This window comes from Phoca vitulina, unplaced genomic scaffold, assembly GCF_004348235.1.
Source record: "Phoca vitulina isolate PV1807 unplaced genomic scaffold, GSC_HSeal_1.0 scaffold10, whole genome shotgun sequence".
Classification (NCBI taxonomy): Eukaryota; Metazoa; Chordata; class Mammalia; order Carnivora; family Phocidae; genus Phoca; species Phoca vitulina.
Window position 1 is genome coordinate 6,538,321 of NW_022589713.1, and position 21,967 is coordinate 6,560,287.

Sequence of the window (21,967 nt, forward strand, 5' to 3'; positions counted from 1 at the left end):
ACATTTTTCACAAGTGGGGTGAGAACCAGACACTGTTTTAGTCTTCCCTGCTGTGGGATTGAGATTCCTAGCATGTTGATGATGCTATCAAAATTTCTTTTCACAAAACCTTCTCTTTACCATCAAAACTCAAACATTTCAATTCTTAACAAGGACATAGGGCTTTAAGAATTGTGTTGCCAGTTTAGGGATATTTTCATTGCAAATCTTGCATGAGGTATAACACCTACTTTGTAATGGAAGAATGTCTAGCACATTATATTTTATCTTGGTGCTTTGTCAAAATGTCAATTTTAACATTCTGTTAGATACTGAAAATTTTTTCAAAGTAGTTCTTCTTACATATAGTAATGCAAATGGTAAGGACATTAATCCCAAATAGAATGCAGTGGCATGTTAATTGAGTTATAGCCCAGCCAATTGTGTTTGGTCTCAGGAATGCAAGGATGGCTAATATTTGGAAATCCATTAATTTTCTTCATTATATTGCATCAAAGATTGCAACTAAAAAGGCATTTGATAGAATTCAACTTTCTCCCTAGCATAAATTTTAATTAACAAAGATGAACACTTTCCTAACATAGGAAAAATGTATTTCTGAGAAATATAAAATTGTGCTTAACTGTAAAATACTAAAAGCACTTCTGAATATTACCAATAAGTTTAATATTGTTCTGTTATAATGTTCAGTTTAATTAGAAAAGAAAAGAGTAGGAAAAAAGAGAAGAGTGGCATTAAAAGTGGAAAGGAGAAGATACAATTAAGATTATTTGCAGGATGTTTGATTATATACCCAGATACTCAAAGAGAAATACCTGAGAAACTAAGACACAATAAGAGAACTTAGTAAGATAGGTGACTCCAAGAAGCAATCGCTTTTCTTTATATGAAAAGGAAATAACATACAATGATGTCAGGCAGTTTAGGCTGCTGTAAGAAAGTGCCATAGACTAGGTGGCTTATAGACAGCAGAAATTTATTGCTCATAGCTCTAGAGGATGGAAGTCCAAGATCAGGGTGCCAGCATGATCAGGTTCTGGTGAGAGGTCATTTCCGGGTTACAGACAACTGACTTTTCATTGTATCCTCACATAGTGGAAAAAGGGCAAGACAGCTCTCTGGGGTCCCTTTTTTAAGGATACTAATCCCATTCATGAGGGTTCCACCTAATTACCTAATTACCTTCCAAGTTCCTACCTCCTAATAACCATCACAATGAGGGTGTGGACTTCAATATATTTCACCATGCAAGTTGAAAGTATATAATACAGGTGAATAGATTTTTTTTTCTCTAAATGTCTCTTATTTAAAAGTATATTTAATAATCTAATGTTTTAAACAGTGGTATCTTTACATATCAAAGGCATTGACTGACTAATTCACAGTCAAAACTAATGCTAAAAAGAAAACAGGATTTTTCTCTACTAGATTCCTCTTTCCTATTAAAAACTTCAACATTCTTTCAAAGTTAAATAATGAAGCTCTTTAATTTTATGTGAGTTTTTTACTTTTTCTCCATATCATATCTTGAACACCATTCCCTATTACTTTCTTATTAGATGTATATCTATAGTTTTGAAAACATTGTACGATATTCATCTACTTTTCTTTTTTTCTTTTTGGTATTTCACCTCTCTTGTGCAGTGAATGACACTTTGGGAAATAAGAACCATGCTGTTTCATCTCCTACAATGAAAACCATACACATTTAAGCAGACTTCTAAGGAAAAAATAATTAAAAAGTAATATTACTTCATGGCCTTTGCAAATTATAATGACTGAATAGATACGTGTATTAACTCCCTATGAGATGTTCATTGTGTTCCTATTAAAATATCATTTTGGTGATCTTTAAATACATTATTCATAAAAATATGTTTTTGGCTTTGATTTGGCATCATAATACCAAAACTAGCTGAATTTTAACATAATTACAAATGAGAAATCAAAGTAGTTTTTATTCATTCATCTGAAAAGTAAAATTGCATATATTAACAATAATGATTCAAACTGATTTGATCTTCAGTTAATTTTTTTCTGTACAATTAGAATGCATATTTTTATATTTACTTCAAACCTAGAGTGCTTTTAATTCAGATCAGGCTTAGAAAACACATCACACTTAGTACACCCACATAATTTGTTTTTGTTTTGTTTTGTTTTGTTTTAAAGATTTTATTTATTTATTTGAGAGAGAGAATGAGATAGAGAGAGAGAGCATGAGGGGGGAGGGTCAGAGGGAGAAGCAGACTCCCTGCTGACAGCAGGGAGCCCGATGCGGGACTCGATCCTGCGACTCCAGGATCATGACCTGAGCTGAAGGCAGTCGCTTAACCAACTGAGCCACCCAGGCGCCCCATAATTTGTTTTTTTAATTTAATCTTTTTAGTGCAACTTTCTGTGACATGGAACATGAAAAGAAAGTATCTTGATCCTCAAAAGCTCTTTAGGAAAGAAAACTGCTTTTAATGAAGAAGTAAAATGGATTAAGGATCAAGTATTAAATGAATTCACGTGGGCAAGAGGATCTTGGATTCTATACTAATATTGTCTGATGGGTGAATTTGGGCATCTAACTACTGAGCCTAGTCACAACTTTGGACCTGGAAGCTCAGAATATACAATATGGGGTTTTTCCTGTGTAATGTTTTGGAAGGCAAGACAGTCTGCTTCCTAGAAAAATCCAGGGTATTAAAAAATACCATTAAAAATGTAAAGATTTATAAGCACAGCTGTTAAAATAAAATTTGTACTCCATTTTCCCTCACTTTAACTTGTTTTTCTAATAATTCCTTTGCTTTTTTCTCCTCTTTTGCTTTTTTACTCATCCTCTCTAGTTTAGCTTGTAAGATTTTTATGATAATCTTTCTAAAAAGTCCCCTTTTAGTTATATTCACATATCTCAATTTAGAAATTGGACATGCAGATAAAAGATTGGAGAATTAATTTTAATTTGTTTAAAGGAGGAGCTTGCATGTATCCATGTACCATTAGAGCATTCACATACTCATTTGATCAAACACTGATAATTAATTTTTCAGTACTTGTCTTTTATATGCCAGGTATTATGCTAAATGCTGTATGTAACATGGTAGATATGATAGACATGATTTGTACACTCACAGAGTTATGATCTCTTGAGAGATACTTCTATTAAATATCTGCAGAGATACATATATCAATTAGAGAAGGAGACTCTTTTTTGATGAATCTAGTAGGAGGATCTAATTCCAGTAATGTCATTTTGATGAAGTATCTTTTAGCTAAGAGCTAAAGCTGAGCAGGAGTTGGCCAAGACAAGAATGTGGAGCTGAGAATGTTTAGCAAAAACAAAGGCTAAAAGAAAGAAGGAGCTTGGTGCCCATGAGGATCTAAAAGGCCAGGAGCTATGATATTGTGAGCAGAGAGGGAGACTGCCTGGTAGTGAGGCTGAAGGGAACAAGGGTTAGATCATAAAGAACCTAAAAGGCCAGGTTAAGGATTTTACTCTCTATCCTGAGTTCAACAGGACGCCATTTACTTGTTAAGGGATTGAGTAGAATAATAACCATATTTTAAAGAAATCAGTTTGGCTTCAATTTGAAAAACAGGTTAGAGTGAGAAAGAGCAGAAGCAAGGAATCCAGTTAGGGGTTTGTTGCAATAGTCTGGATAACGGTCCAAACTGACATATCTTAATGAGGGCAGGGCTTTGCAATCCCTGTACCCAACACAATAAAATACATTAAAATAATGGATTAATGAATTAATAAGGGAATAAGTTTAGTTGACCTGAAATTCTATTGAGCCATTTGCATGAATTCACTATGAATACCAAAGTCTCATAACTACATATCAACCTGTAGAATTCCTATGGATTACCACAGAAATTTATTACCATAAATCCTAAATAGTAAGACAGTACAAGTTCCCAAGAAGGTTTTTTTCTTTTTGAAAAGACCTTCACTGCATAAAAACTTTCTTTTCATTCCATCTCTTTTTATTTTATATGCTCCAATTCAGATAAAAATTATATCTTGAAGTAAGAGACAAGAAAAAATATAATCATCTAATATCCTAGAGAAATGATTCTTAAACCTTACATTTTTATTCCCCATTAATCATTTGATCAAATATGCTGAATCCTCTAAAAATTATATAGTTGGAAACATTTGACTATTTTATTCACTATGTATGATAAGTTAAATGGGTATAGAAATTAATTTTTTAGTGAACAATTTTGTTCGTCTACCTTTAAAACACAAAATAATTCCTTTAGTGGTTTAAAATGGTGATAATAGTGTTGAAGAATAAATCTTATTGCTTTCATGACTGTAAAAGCACACATATTCCCAAAATTATTTTGGTCTCATTGTACACATACATAGCTGATGTGGAAAGGGAAAAAGCACCGGAGGTAGCCTTTAATAGGTAGTTATCAGGGGGTGTCATATCAGAAGTACTGACTAGTGGGAATAAGAAAAGCACTCCATGTGCAGAGCTTTGCAGAAAAAGGGCAGGTGGGAAACCTCTGGCAGATAGAATCAGCTACAAATGGTACTTTGACTTTCAGGCAGATAACTTGGGTGTTGAGAGAAAATATATAATTTTTAGAAATTTTATAGAAACGATGAGGAGTAAAGTCTCCATAAAACTATGATTATCCCACTAGCCAACTTAATCTCACTGGTTAAAAACCAGAGTCCTATCCAGCAATCATTCTCCTTGGCTTTTTTCCAAAGGAACTGAGAACTTATGTCCACAAAAAATCTGCACACGGATGTTTACAGCAATTTTATTCATAATTGCCCAAACTTGGAAGCACCAAGATATCCTTCAGTAGGTGAATGGATAAATAAACTATGGTTCATCCAGACAATATGGAAGGCATATGGAAGGCAAGACAGTCTGCTTCCTAGAAAAATGTGAAAAATTTATATTATTCAGTGCTGAACTAAGATGCACTATCAAGCCATTAAAAGGCATGAAGGAAACTGAAATGCACATTACTAAGTGAAAGAAATCAATCTGAAAAAGCTATATGCTGTATGATTCCATCTGTATGACATTCTGGAGAGGGCAAAACTATGTAGACTTGGGGTGATTATGATGCGTCAATGTAGGTTCATCGACTGTAACAAATGTACCACTCTGTGGGAGATGTTGATTTGTGGGGACAGTTATACATGTGTGGAGGTAGTGGGTATATGGGAAATTTTGTACCTTCTGCTCAATTTTGCTGTAAACCTAAAAGCTAACCTAAAAAAATAAAGTCAATTTAAAAAAACCCAGAATCCTACAACAGTATATGCTCATGATCCCTCTTTTCTTTAATGTTCCTCCTCTACCATCCAGAGGCTAAATGTTTTCAAGTAATCACTAGAGGCAATTCCCTTGTTGTTAGGCCATATACACCAATAAATTATTAGGTGCAGTTTTGAATTATTTGTTCCTTTGAGGTTTCATTAGCTGTCCATTCTATTATGTTTATATATGAGAACAAACAGAATATGGGTAATTGTAATGTTTTGAACAATAATGGTTGTTGAAACCAGTTCCTCTTCTGTTTGCTATTCTAATACAAAATACTGCATTTTCTGGCAAAAGGATGGTAAATCATTAATAAAACAAAAATAGGTAATATAAAGATACATTCAAGTAATCTAGTAAGCAATTAGAACCACTGTTCATTTTAAAATAGCCTCTGAGGGGAAGAATGAAGGGGGGGAAATCGGAGGGGGAGAAGAACCATGAGAGATGATGGACTCTGAAAAACAAACTGAGGGTTCTAGAGGGGAGGGGGGTGGGAGGATGGGTTAGCCTGGTGATGGGTATTGAGAAGGGCACGTTCTGCATGGAGCACTGGGTGTTATGCACAAACAACGAATCATGGAACACTATATCTAAAACTAATGATGTAATGTATGGGGATTAACATAACAATAAAAAAATTTAAAAAAAAATAGCCTCTGAGTTTTAATATCCTAGTTCTGGAGTAAAATTACATATTTGATATCAATCATTTTGCTTCTTATTATTTAAAATACAGATGATTGAGTTCAATATTTTTTGGGAATAGGACATAAAATTTTTAGTTAGCAAGTTTTCATTCTGTCTTGACTTCTCTGAACCCCATGATACAGAAGTATGCATATTTGCTCATATCTAGATAAGAAGTATTATGAACATGAAGTACACTTAAAAAATATTCCCTTTAAAATTAGCATAGTGGCCATGCAGTCTTGGGAATGGGGTGAATTAAACAATTTATTGAAATTTATGTTAATAATGAAAAGGATATCAATATTAGCTTAAATCAATTAATAATAGCTTAATTAATATGAAGTAAATAGACCAAAAATGATCCTTTGAATATTAATTCTGACTCTGATAGATTTAGGATAAGAATATTAGTTCCAGGCTAGGGGAAGAAGGTGGTGGAGTAGGAGGACCCTGGGCTAATCTAGTCCTATGAATACAACTAGACAACTACCAAATCATCCTAAATACCCCGGAAATTGACTTGAAGACTGTCCGAACAAACTCCACAACAAAGGTAGAGAAGAGTCTGCATCAAAGAAGGTAGGAAGTGCAGAGACATGGTTTGAGAGAGAAATGGATTGTGGCTGCTGTGGTGGGGAGAGAGCCACGGTCACAGAGAAGGGTGAGAGACAGACTAGCAAGTAGGGGAGCACATGGAGAAAATGAATCCTCCTAGCAATTGGCTTGGAAAGCAAGAGGGCCTGAATTTCGTGAGTTCTTGCAACCAGTGGGGTATAAAGCCTGGAGTTTTAAAGGTTAGTGTGCTTGGCTCTGGGGGAGCTCAGAGGGCACTGGGGCTACTCTTGGGGAAAAGGCAGGGCAAACAGCCCGTGGACATACAGCATGGAAACAATGATCTGTAGAGCAACTGGGGCACACATTGGGGAGGTTAGTTGTTCATCTCAGACCATGTCCCAGAGAGGCAGCATTCATGGAGCAATCCCTCTGGGAACAAAGGAACTGGCAGGCACCATTTCCCTCCCCTGTCGCTCAGCGTAAGCACAGAGGACCCTGTGGGAACTAAGGTGGCACAAATACTACCTGACTCTTCCACCAAGCCCTGCTCCCCCCATGTGCTTGGGAAACCACTCTTTCCAGTCACATTTGCCTTAATCCCAGTGCAGCAGTCCCCCTTCCCCAGAAGACTGGCCTAAACTCTTGCCTACACTGCATCTCCTGACCTGGCATTTTGTGCAGCCTTGGTTTAGGTGGTGGAGGAGACAGGTCCCATTTCACACGAGCATGTATAGTTAAAATGTACCATATTCAGGCCAGGCACCAAACACTGCCCACAACAGGCTAAGAGAGCCTCTGCAGACAACTGGCCTGAAGGATAAAGCAGCCAGGACACAATAGCAGAGCACACACAACACACATTGGAGACACTCCCAGAAGCACCAGGCCCTGGGGAACAGGGTACACTACACTGAAGGGCACTACAGGACCACTTCTTCATAAAGCCATTACCCTCAAAAATAGGAGAGACAGCTGACTTTCCTAACACACAGAAACAGGCACAGAGACTTAGACAAAATGAGAAGATAGAGGAATTTGTCCCAAATGAAAGAACAGGACAAGTCCACAGCCAAGATATAAGTGAAACAGATATAAGTAGCACACCTGATGGAGAATTTAAAGCAATGATCATAAGGATTCTCACTGGACTTGAGAAAAGGGTGGAGGACATCAGTGAGACCATTAACACAGAGATAAGGAATAATGTAGCAGAGATAAAGGGCTCAATAAACAAAATGAAAAACATGCTTGATGGAATGAACAGCAGGCTGGAGGAACCAGAGGAATGAATTAATAACCTAGAAGACACAGTAATGGAAAGTCATCAAGCCAAATAAAAGAGAGAAAAAAGAATTATGCAAAATGAGAATAGATTTAGGGAACTCAGTAACTCCATCAAACGTAATAACATTTGTATTACAGGTGACCCAGAAGAAGAGAGAGAAAAAGGGTCAGAGAACTTATTTGATGAAATAATAATTGAAAACTTCCCTAATCTGGGAAGGAAATAGATATCTAGATCTAGGAGGCAAAGAGAACCCCCAACAAATCAGCAAAAGCAGATCCACACAAAGAGGTATTGTAATTAAAATGGCATAATATAGTGATGAAGAAAAAAGTGTAAAAGCATAAGACAAAAGAAGACACATACAAAGGAACCCTCCTCTTTCTCCCGCCCCTGTAAGGCTATCAGTAGATTTTTCAGCAGAAACTTCCCAAGCCATAAAGGAGTGGCATGATATATTCACAGTGCTGAATGGAAAAAACCTGCAGCCAGGAATACTCTATCCAGCAAGGCTATCATTCAGAATAGAAGGAGAGATAGTTTCCCAGACAAAAACTAAAGGATTTCATGACCACCAACCCAGTTCTGCAAGAAATATTAAAGAGGACTCTTTGAGTGAAAAGGAAAACCAAAATGACAGTATAAAAATAACACAAAAGCAGTAAAAATGAATATTTCTGTAAAAAATCAGTCAAGGAACTCACAAAATAAAAGGATGTAACATATGACACCATATAACTAAAACATGGGAAGGAGAAGAATAAAGAATGGATTCAAACATAAAAGACCATCAACTTAATATAGACTGCTACATGCAGAAGACATTATATACAAACCTAAAGATAACCACAAATCAAAAAGTGCTAAAAAATATGTAAAGAATAAAGAGAAAGAAATCTAAATATTATCACTAAAGAAAACCAGCAAAAGATGAAAGAGAGAAAGACAAGAAAGGATAAGAGAAAATCTTCAGAAACAACCACAAAACAATTAAGAAAATGGCAATAAACACATATCAATAGGGATGCCTGAGTGGCTCAGTTGGTTAAGCGTCTGCCTTTGGCTCAGGTCATGATCCCAGAGTCCTGGGATTGAGTCCTGCATAGGGGTCCCTGCTCAGCGGGGAATCTGTTTCTCTCTCTGTCTTCTCTTCCTGCTGCTCCCCCTCCTTGTGCTCTCTCTCTCTCTCTCCCTCTCTCTGACAAATAAATAAATAAATAAAATCTTTTAAAAAATACATATCAATAATTATTTTGAGTGTAAGTGAACTAAATGCTCCAATCAAAAGATATAGGATGACAGAATGGATAAAAAACATAACCAATCTATATGATGTCTACAAGTGACTCGTTTTAGACCTAAAGACTATTTAGGTTGAAAATGAAAATGAAGGGATGGGGAAACATGTATCATGCAAATGGATGTCAAAAGAAAGCCAGACTAACAATACTTATATCAGACAAAATAGATTGTTTTTAAAACAAAGACTGTAATAAGAGACAAAGGAAGACACTGCATAATAATAAAGAGGACAATCCAACAAGAAAATATAACAATTGTAAATATGTATGCAGCCAACATGGGAGCACCCAAATACATAAAACAGTTAATAACAAACATAAATTAAGTAATCAATAGTAATACAATAATAGTTGGGGGCTTTAACACTCCACTTACATCAACGGACAGATCATCTAAACAGAAAACAACAAGGAAACAATATCTTTGAATGACACACTGGATGGGAAGGATTTAACAAATATATTCAGAATATTCCATCCTAAAACAGCAGAATACACATTCTTTTCAAGTGCATATGGAACATTTTCCAGAATAGATCACATATTAGGCCACAACATAAGAATCAACAAATTCAAAGACTGAAGTCATACCATCATCTTTTCTCACCATAATGCTATGAAACTAGAAGTTAACCACAAGGAAAAATCTGGACAGAGCACAAGTACATGGAGGTTAAACAGCATGCTACTAAACAATGAATGGATCAACCATAAAATAAAAGAAATAAAAAAGTACATGGAAACAAATGAAAATGAAAATGCAATGATTCGCAATCTTTGGGATGCAGCAAAAGTGGTTCTAAGAGGGAAGTTTATAGCAATACAGGCCTACCTCAAAAAGCAAGAAAAATCTCAAGTAGATCTTGGATACCAGCTCTTTATCTGTAATGTTATTTGAAAATATCTTCTCCCATTCTGTGGGTTTCCCCTTAGTTTTGTTGATTGTTTCCTTTGCTGTGCAGAAGCTTTTTATCTTGATGAAGTCCCAAAAGTTCATTTTTGCTTTTATTTCCCTTGCCTTAGGAGACGTCTCATGAAAGAAGTTGCTGTGGCCTATGTCGAAGAGGTTACTGCCTATGTTCTCTTCTAGGATTTTGATGGATTCTTGTCTCACATTGAAGTCTTTCATCCATTTTGAGTTTGTCTTTGTGTATGGTGTAAGAGAATGGTCGAGTTTCATTCTTCTGTATATAGCTGTCCAATTTTCCCAGCACCATTTATTGAAGAGGGTGTCTTTTTTCCACTGGAAATTTTTTCCCTGATTTGTCGAAGATTAGTTGACCATAGAGTTGAGGGTCCATTTCTAGGGACTCTATTCTGTTCCAATGATCTATGTGTCTGTTTTGTGCCAAAACCATGGTGTCTTGGTGATCACAGCTTTGTAATATAGCATGAAATCAGGCAACGTGTTGCCCCCAGCTTTGTTTTTCTTTTTCAACATTTCCTTGGCGACTCGGGGTCTTTTCTGGTTCCATACAAATTTTAGGATCATTGTCCAGATCTTTGAAAAATCTATAAAGAACTTCTCAAACTCAACACCCAAAAAACAAATAATCAAGTCAAAAAATGGGCAGAAGACATGAACAGACACTTCTCCGAAGAAGACATACAATATCAGACACATGAAAAAATGTTCAACATCATTATCCATCAGGGAAATTCAAATCAAAATCACATTGAGATACCACATTACACCAGTTAGAGTGGCAAAAATTAACAAGGCAGGAAACAACAAATGTTGGAGAGGATGTGGGGAAAGGGGAACCCTCTTACACTGTTGGTGGGAATGCAACTTGGTACAGCCACTTTGGAAAACAGTATGGAAGTTCCTCAAAAAGTTAAAAATAGAACTACCGTACAACCAGCAATTGCACTACTGGGTATTTACCCCAAAGATACAGATGTAGTGAAAAGAAGGGGCACATGTACCTCAATGTTCATAGTAGCAATGTCCACAATAGCCAAACTGTGGAAGGAGCACAGAGGCCCTTCAACAGATCAATGGATAAAGAAGATGTGGTGCATATATACAATGGAATATTACTCAGCCATCAGAAAGGATGAATACCCACAATTTGCATCGACATGGATGGAACAGGAAGGGATTATGCTAAGTGAAATAAGTCAAGCAGAGAAAGACAATTATCATATGTTATCACTCATATGTGGAACATAAAGAATAACATGGAGGACATTAGGGGAAGGAAGGGAAACTGAAGGTGGGGGGAGAGGGGCAGATGAACCATGAGAGACTATGGACTCTGGGAAACAATCTGAGAGTTTCAGAGGGGAGGGGGCTGGGGGGATGGGTTAGCCTTGTGATGGGTATTAAGGAGGGCATGTGTTGTAATGAGCACTGTGTGTTATACGCAAATAACGAAACATGGTACACTACATCAAAAACTAATGATGTACTGTATGGTGACTAACATAACATAATAAAAAAAAATCTCAAGTAAACAACTTAACCTTATGCCTAAAGGGGCTAGAAAAAGAGCAACAAATGAAACCTCAAACCAGCAGAAGGAAGGAAGGAAATAATAAATATTAGAGAAGAAATAAATGATATAGAAACTAAAAACCAATGGAACCAATAGAACAAATCAGTGAAAGCAGGAGTTGGTTTCTTTAAAAAAGATCAATGAAATTAATAAACCTCTAGCCAGACTTATCAAGAAAAAATAGAAAGGACCCAAATAAAATCACAAATGAGAGAGGAGTAATAACAACCCAATGCCACAGAAAGACAAACAATTTTAAGAGAATACTATGCAAAACCATATGCCAACAAATTGGGCAACCTAGAAGAAATGGATAAATCCCTAGAAACATATAACCTACCAAAACTGAATCAGGAAGAAATAGAAAATTTGAACAGACTGAATACCAGAAAAGAAACTGAATCAGTAATCAAAAGCTCTCAACAAACAAAAGTCCAGGACCAGAAGGCTTCACAGGCAAAGTCTACCAATTATTAAAAAAGTTAATATAATACCTGTTCTCAAACTATTCCAAAAATAGAATAAGGAAGACTTCCCATTTTATTTTATGAAGCCAGCATTACTCTGATACCAAAATTAGATAAAGACACCACTAAAAAAAGGGAACTACAGGCCAATATTGCTGATGAACATAGATGCAAAAATCCTTGACAAAATACTAGCAAAGTGAATCCAAAAATAGATTTAAAAAACCCATTCACCATGATCCAGTAGAATTCATTCCTGGGTTGCAAGGGTGGTTCAATATTCACAAATAAATCAATGTGATACATCACATCAATAAGATAAGGGATAAGAACCATATGATCTTTTTAATAGATATAGAAAAAGCATTTGACAAAGTACAGCATCCATTCATGATAAACACTCTCCACAAAATAGGTTTAGAGGGAATATATCTCAATTAATAAAGGCCATATATGAAAAACCCACAGCTAATATCATCCTCAATGGGGAAAAGCTGAGAACCTTCCCCCGAAGGTCAGGAACAAGATAAGGATGTCCACTCTCACCACTTTTATTCTTACCACTGGAAGTTGTAGCCACAATAATCAATCAGACAACAAAAAGAAAAAAAAAAAGGCATTGAGATTGGGAAGGAAGAAGTGAAACTTTCACTATTTGCAGATGACATGATACTCTGTGTAGAAAACCTGAAAGACTCCACCAAAAAATTGCTAGAACTGATAAATTCAGTAAGGTCACAGGATACAATATCAATCTATAGACATTGTTGCATTTCTATATGCCAATAATGAAGCAGCAGAAAGAGAAATTAAGAGAACAGTCCTGTTTACAATTGCACCAAAAACAAGAAGATACCTAGGAATAAACCTAATCAAAGAGGTGAAAGACCTGTACGCTGAAAACTATAAAACACTGTTGAAAGAAACTGAAGACAAGACAAAGAAATGGAAAGCCATTCCATGTTTATGGATTGGAAGAACAAATATTGTTAAAATGTCTACATTACCCAAAGCAACCAATACATTTAATGCAATCCCTATCAAAATACCAACAGCATTTTTCACACAACTAGAATAAATAATCCTAAAATTTGTATGGAACCACAAAAGACTAAATAGCCAAAGCAATCTTGAAAAAGAAAAGCAAAGCTGGAGGTATCATAATTCTAACTTCAAGATATATTACAAAGCTGTAGTAATCAAAACAGCATGGTACTGGCACAAAAATAGGCACATAGATCAATGGCACAGAAAGACAACTTATAAACAAACCACAATTATATGGTCAGTTAATCTTTGACAAAGTAGGAAATAATGTACGGGATAAAGATAATCTCTTCAACAAATGTTGTTGGGAAAACTGGACAGCAACATGCAAAAGAATGAAACTGGACCACTTTCTTACACCATACACAAAAATACATTCAAAATAGATTAAAGACCTAAATGTGAGACAGGAAACCATCAAAATCCTAGAACAGAACACATACAGTAAATTCTTTGACATCAGCCATAGGAACATTTTTCTAGATATGTCTCCTGAGGCAAGGGAAACAAAAGCAAAAATAAACTATTGGGACTACATCAAAATAAAAAGCTTCTGCACAGTGAAGGAAACAATCAACAAAACTAAAAAGCAACCTACAGAATGGGAGAATATATTTGCAAATGACATATCTGATAAAGGGTTAGTATCCAAAATATATAAAGAATTTGTACAAGTCAATACCCAAAGAACAAATAACCCAATTAAAAAATGGGCAGAAGACATGAACAGACATTTCTCCAAAGAAGACATACAGATGGCCAACAGTCACATGAAAAGATACTCATCATCAATTATCATCAGGGAAATGCAAATCAAAAGTACAATGAGATATCGCCTCACACCCGTGAGAATGGCTAAAATCAACAACAGAAGAAACACCAGGTGTTGGTGAGGATGTGGAGAAAAAGGAACCTTTGTGCACTGTTATTGGGAATGCAACCACTGTGGAAAACAGTATGGATGTTCTTCAAAAAATTAAAAATAGAACTACCAGTAATTGCACTACTGGGTATTTATCCCCAAATAGAACTATCCAGTAATTGCAGTATTGGGTATTTACCCAAAGAATACAAAAACACTAATTCAAAGGGATACATTCATCTCTATGTTTATAGCAGCATTATTTACAACAGCCAAGATATGGATGCAGTCCAAGTGTCCCTCAATAGTTGAATGGATAAAGAAAATATGGTATATAGATACAATGGAATATTATTCAGCCATAAAAAGAATGAAATCTTGGGATGCCTGGGTGGCTCAGTCGTTAAGCGTCTGCCTTCGGCTCAGGTCATGATCCTGGGGTCCTGGAATTGAGCCCCACATCGGGCTCCCTGCTTGGCAGGAAGCCAGCTTCTCCCTCTCCCACTCCCCCTGCTTGTGTTCCCTCTCTCACTCTCTCTGTCAAATAAATAAATAAAATCTTTAAAAAAAAAAAAAAAGAATGAAATCTTGCCATTTGCAACTACATGGATGGAACTAGAGAGTATAACGCTAAGTGAAATAAGTCAGTCAGAGAAAAACAAATACCATATGATTTCATTCATGTGTGGAATTTAAGAAACAAAACAAATGAGCAAAGGGAGAGAGAGAGAGAGATAAATCAAGAAACAGACTCTTAACGATAGAGAACAAACTGTTGGTTACCAGAGAGGAGGAGGGTGGGTATATGAGTGAAATAAGTGATGGAGATTAAGGAGCGCACTTGTGATGAGCGCTGGATGACTAAAATAAAAACAAACAAAAAATTAGTTCTCCTGCTAATAGATGTGAAACTCTGGGAAGATATCAAGTCTCTGGGTTTTGAGTGACTTCATCTGTGAAGTAGAGGTGACATTGATTTTTTTGTGTGTGAGAATTCACATTCCAGGTGCCTTTTATTAATGAGTTGCAGAATGGTGTGTACCTCAGTAAGAGTCAACATCAGAAAAAGTATTGCACTGAGAAATGACACAACAGACTAGTATCAGATTTATCACCCTATGAAGAGGTATAAAGGAGCTGCAGGAAAATGTGTTAAACTTGAAAATCATGATTGCAGGATCATAGTCAACCTTTCCTGGTTCCCAAAATTGGGCCGATTAGTGATCCTATTAGAATAAAAGAGTTGACTCACTAACCCAAGATTCTGTCATAACCCTACTGGCCCCAACCTGTTTCTTCCAACATGCTGACACACTTCTAGTTTCTCCTGGCTCAACGCAGAGGTTCAACATATGTTTATTGAATAAATAACCAACATACCATCTTCCCTACAGCTTGCTGGCCCTTGGATCCTTAAAGGTGGAAAATATATAATTTTTTTAAAATGCTGTGAAATATTACAAAATATACTGAGATTTTTAACAGATTAGGTAAAATAAATGACATGTGAAGTCTACTTCTGACAAATGATAGGGGAAGAGCATACAATTTCAGAATAATAGTTTGGGTAGTGTCACTGAGAACAGGGGTGACAGAGTGGGCACAAAAACTGAAAGCTATTAGTGCACAAAGTAATATGAATATTACTTCCAAATTTTCCTCCAATTTTGAAAATTATTTTATTAAAAAAGAATAAATGTCATGTATCTATATTTATATATCTATATCTATATCCATATCCATCCAGATCATTATAACTATTCATCAGGATACTGACTTATCAGATGCTGATATCAGATGCTGACCACTATACTGGTATGTACTACACAAATAACAATCATTCTTCTGGGATAATCCTTGATAGAATCATGATCAATAGAGAGATTACTCATATAAAATGTATTTTCATCTTTTACTGGTCATGGATGAAAAGGTCATCTCATTCTCCAGAGCTCTTTACCCTGCTAGATGAATAAGAAATAGATTTTATGAATAATCGAGAATGAAAGCAGTTAAGAATTTATCTACATATTATTGGTCTCTCATTATGTATGAACTAAAACTGCATCTTCAAAATAATACAAATGAAAATAATAGAGCCCAAAAACGGGGAGTTTGAATAAGAAACTTAAGTATCATGTATCAAAAGTTTGATGGCAAAATCAATCTAATGTTATTATTTATCTTGGCAGTCAATTTCGACAGCCTGAAAAGATGTACTTTTTTTTCTTTTTTAAAGTAAAACTTAAAATTTTTCCCAGGTCTAGCCAACTAACCTGCTCTTGGTGGAACAAATGGCAAGATGTCATTCTTTCTATTGCCTGAAGTAATGTTTACTATATGAATTGATATGTGTATTAAACACTAGTCTTTCCTTAGAATCACAGAGACTACTCATTCAGACAGCTGTTACCAAACTCAAGGAGGCTGCAAGGCAAATGCTCTTAGAACAGGCCCAAATCCTCTGCGCACTTCTGTTCAGATCCGATAGAGCATTTAATGTCAATTCTTAATGAGAGGGATGGGGAAGAAAGCAATGCAATGAGGAAAACAAGACGTCATCCACTTTGGGTTTTGTTCTCTCACATTCTCTGACCATTTATTGTAGTTTTGTTCTTAAGATTTAGTTTGCTTAATTGGAAATGACTTGCTTGCCAACATTATGCTCTATTCTCCAAAGGCTTGCCTTTAAGCTTGCTCTTAAATACATGATACCGGGGGTTGGAAGCCTAAAGGAAGAACAAACACTTTCGTCTTGGCTTGGTATTTGACTTACTGCTTTATGTAGGCAATCTGACACCCATAGCTAAGCTTTAGCAAATCCTCACTTTAACACATGTTCATCTTCTCCTTTAACTCAAATGTAGAGCTGAAAGCTTAGCCAATGAAATTACCACCTTTGGCAGTCATGTACGTGTGAGTGTGTATTGGAGAATGTTTATCTTAGGCTGGTTTTTATAGGCATTATAAACCATGACTATGGTTGTAAATTAACAAAAAAATTTACTAGTTAGAAGACAGAATTTGTACACTATGTACCATAGTTATGAAGAATTTTTGAAAAACACAGGGTTCATTTAGTTGACCATATTGAGTGCCATTGAAACTGTGTCCCCTTCTGCTTTATGTGCTTTCATATTTGACACTAGTTTGCAAATAAAATTAATCTTTCCTTTCCTTTTTTTTCTGTAGGGGCACTTTCTTGTACCACTAGCATTTATAATCTGACTTGTAGTATTATTTTTTGTTTGTATGTCATTCTCAGCCCTATAGAGTAAACTGCTTGGTGGCAGTACTATTTCTGCAGAGCCACAGATCACATAAGGAAAACACAGTAATACTTTTTAAGTTCAATAATTTGTATAAGACATCCAATTTAAAATAGATTTCTCATAATATAAAAATTTACATACCAAAAAGGAATCCATTTAAAATCTATAGTCAACAATAAAATATTTTTATTTTTCACTCATGAATATTCATATTTTCTTTCTCTGTAGACCCTATGTGAGGTTCTAAAGGACAGGGGAAAATATAAAATGCATTAAACTGTCCAAATGCTAATACATAAAACAAATAAAAAATGTAGGAAAACTATGCGGTGCTAAAAGTATTATATTGAGTTAAGGTCAGGTAGGTAAGATTAATTTCTTTGGTGATATGAAGTGTCAAGATAGGCTTTTCAGAGATGATGATATTTAAACTGGGTCTTGAGGTAAATACAGAAGGATGAAAAAGATTTTGCCAAATAAACAAGAGTATAAGGCAATTTCAGGGTTATAACTGATGTATACAAAAGTCCAGGAGAGTGAGTAAATAAATACAATTTATGAGATTGAATAAGGTTGTCTATAGATAGTGATGGGATTCTCTGAGTGAGGAGGGGCCAAACAAAAAACTGGGCCATTTTTATTTTTTCTATGGGTTGCAATGGTTTTTAAATAAAGATGTGATGTGGTGTAGCTTGGTGGAAGCCACAGATCCTAGAAAGGAGGCAAGAGATGAGAGGCTGTGAGAGGGTGGTGGCAATGGGCCTGGAAAATATGCAGCCATGAGATAGTTCAGTGTTAAAACTGATTGACTAGAAAATGCTGGAATATAGGTACTTAGGACAAAGTCAAAGACAATTCAGCAGTTTCTACCTTGAGATCTGGCAATCTTTCCCTTCCCCTTTCTTTCAGGAGATATGGCTAAGTTGGTGGATAATAATGAGTTTGGCACATGAGTTTCACATGCCAAGGGGGCATTTGTATTAAAAACCTATTATTTATTCTAGCCAAACAAATCTTATCTCTTCCCTCATCTCCTGTTTTTGAGACATGTCTCTTCTCACTTCACATGGTTTTAAAGCAGACATCATTTGTAATGGAACTTTCCTGTGGCCAGAATGGACTGGTTGGGGTAATATCTTCCTAGGATGGGCCACTAAGAGTACAGGCCTCAGATTATTAAACTGGAACAGAGAAAGCAAAGTAGGTCTCTTTCTGGATGTCTGAAACTGAGGATATGTAAACTTGGTGACCATTAGTTATCACATTCCAACATGTGGCCTAAAGAGTACAAAATGCTGGTTGCCAGTGTGACAGAAGGCATAAACAGATACTCAGAGAGAGGTACAGGTGAGAGATAGAGAAAGAAATTGCCTGAGTTCCTCTCAGGACTTTAGCCTCTTGTGGCAGCCATACCTTCCATCCCTTAGGCTCCTTGAAATTCTCCAGTAATCACTGCAATAAGCCCCTCTTTCTTCCTTTGATTTTGCCTAAGCTAGCCAGAGTCCATTTCTGTTGTTGTTGTTTTGTTCTTTAAGCTAAAGTAGTCTTATATTATGTTTGAATGGAGGTCTTTAATATGCAAAGAAAAATATTCAGAAAATGTTAATACTTGCTTATGGATTTAGACACCATCATCATAGATTTGGGAGTTGAGGCCCTAGGAGTGGATGAAAATGTCCAGAAAGAGTAAGTAGGGTGAAAAGAGAATAGGCCTAAGGACAAAACCTTCATAACTACCGAATTTAATGGTAAATATAAAGAGGGAGAGATTTTGCAGATAGGAAGAGGAAAAGTATGAAGTAGGTTGAAAAAAGCCAAAGGAATTTCAAAGGAATTTCAAATATGAGGTGTGGATAACTCTGCTAAATATTACGAAGAGGCCAAACAAGATGAGGGCTAAGAAGAAGTTATTGAATTAGGCAAAAAAATTGATCATTGTTCCCTTTTGTTAGATGTAGACAGGTTCAATAGAATGAGAAGGATCTTGCCTAAAAACAGATAATGAATGAGAGAAGACTGCTTTAGCAAGATGTGTGAAGTAATGGAATAGAAAGAGGCAGTAGGTAGAAGAAGAAATTGCATTTAATTAACAAATATTTGGTTCTTAGTATATGCTAGGTATTAATTAAGCTAAATGCTAAGATAGATACAGTTTCTGACTACAATTTATAATTGAGTGGGGAAGCCCATAATCTAAAGTGCTGAAAGAGCTAGAATTAGAGAAATATGCTTTAATTCCTTAACAGTTATACGATCATGTTGTATTTGATGTCTAAAAAGCGTATCAGTTTTGTATGCCTGTGCATGCACATGTGTAGGAGAACATACATACACACATACAAAACACATGGAGTCTGAGTTGGAACAACTAGTTTGTTTAAAGGCAATCAACACTATAACCACTTATTTGGATGTATAAGCCAGCCACATGGGCCAGTTGTAATCTACAGTATGACATAGAACAGTCTGTCTGAGGGTGCTGTTTACTTATCTGTAGTTAAGAGTGAATTCTTTCTCTTACATGACAATTGAACCATATAAGGAAAGAGTAGCCTTAAACATCTTCCTCTCAGACCAAGTGTAGCAAACACAAGAAAGAGAAAGTAACACTCAGTTGAATCATACCAGTATCATTAGTTTTTGTTTGCTTTGTTTACTTTTGGAACATCAATGAGAACTATATCTCTCTATATTTTTTTCTCCACTTAAGGGTAATTATTTCCAAATAGTATTACTAAACTTTCCACAAATGGAAGATTTTAGTATTTAGGGCTCACCCCTAAGTATCTAGTATTTCCAATAAAAGGATGCCAAGACTAAAATTCTTTAGAGAGGAGGCTCCTGTTTATGAATTACCCATACTCTAGTCACAAATATTGAAAAATTGCTCCTTACTGTCTACAATTTTATTACCTGGCCAGGGCTTCTGACCTTAGCAACTTCAAGTACTCATTCCCAAGAGTGTCCAAATCTGCCAAAGTCTTGTGATAGTTAATCAGCCTCAACACATTCTTATTTATATTTTTTCTAAGACTATTTAACATTTTATACATCTTATTCTTCATTCTATCACTGTGTGGTAGGGAACTGAAGTCCAGCTGATGAGAATAGAGACATGCAACAGATAAAAGTACTGTAATAACAATACCACTTTGAATTAATTTGGTGTATTAGTCAAAATTTTTTTTAAAGATTTTATTTATTTATTTGTCAGAGAGAGCACAAGCAGGGGGAGCCACAGGCAGAGGCAGAGGGAGAAGCAGGCTCCCCATTGAGCAGGGAGCCCGATGTGGGACTCGATCCCAGGACCCTGGGATCATGACCTAAGCCGAAGGCAGACGCTTAACCGACTGAGCCACCCAGGCGCCCCTGTATTCATGAAATTTTACACAGAGAAGCTAGAACAAGAAATATAGACTATCTGGAAAATTGTGGCTGGTCCTAAAATGATTATTATATAAAAGTATATTTTCTTTTTCTCTTTCCTTTTTTTTTTTTTTTTTTTTTTTTTTTGCATGGATTGGACTTTGATCAGACCAACCCACTGCTTGGTTATTTTCATTAGAATTTAAAAGCAGAATTGCCAAAATTATCTCAAATTTAACTCTTGATTATATCTGCCTCAAATCTTTTCCTTCACTTTCACCTTTCCCCAATTTGATAACTTCCCTCCCAATCCATTCAGTTATTCTAGCTGCATATCTAGGCATAACTCTTAATTTGTTTCCTTGTCTCAAACCCAATCATGAGATATGTCACATTCCGATCTCCAAAATATGCCCCAAATATATTTCCTTTGCTTCAGCTCTGCTGCTAGTACACTTCCTTAAGCCTCCTGTCTTTGCCTGCCATCCTGCAGTAGCTCTCCTGCTGCTCCTTCTCAAGTCTACTGGTCATTCTCAATGCTGCAGCGATTTTAAAAAATGAGAATCAAAGCACATGACTCTCCTGTGTAAAACCTTCCCGGTTCTTAGAATGAAATCCAAACTCTTCATCATGGCCTATATGATGAGAGGTTTGACAAACCTGTATCTCTCTTCTCTCTCACTACACCTCAGCCGTATTGGCCAGTTTTTGGTTCCTCCAACACTTCAGACTTGTTTCTACCTCGGTGTTTTTACATGTGCAGTTCTCTCTGCTCAGAATATTCTTACTTAATATTATTGCAAAATCTGATCATGGCCATGAAAAAGAAGTTAGGTCAAATTAAATAGCTTTTAGTATATGGCCACATAAGCCAAAAAATCAAACACTGAAAATGTTAATTCACAATAATGCAGATTGATTGGTCCTGAGTTATTAAAGGAAAATTAGGATTCTAAGGACACTATATTGTTCCAGTTACTATAGCTGCATAATAAACAATCCTGACTTCAGTGGCATAAAACAGAAATTTTATTATGCTCATGGATTCTGTGGGTCAGGAATTTTAAAAAGGTTCAATAAGGATGGCTTGACTTTGCTCCATGTCTGAGTTCTCAGCTAGGAAGTCTTGAGGTGTGGGGGAAATGACTTGAGAGTGGTAGATTTGAATGGTCTGAAGGCTCATTTAGTTACATGATTGGTGTGTGGATGCTGGCTGTCAGCTGACATCTAAGTGTGGCTTCCTGGGCTTCTTCACAGTATGATAACTGCATTCTAAGAGTGAGGATCCCAAAAGAAACAAGTAAACGGTGTATGGTTTTAAAAATCTAGC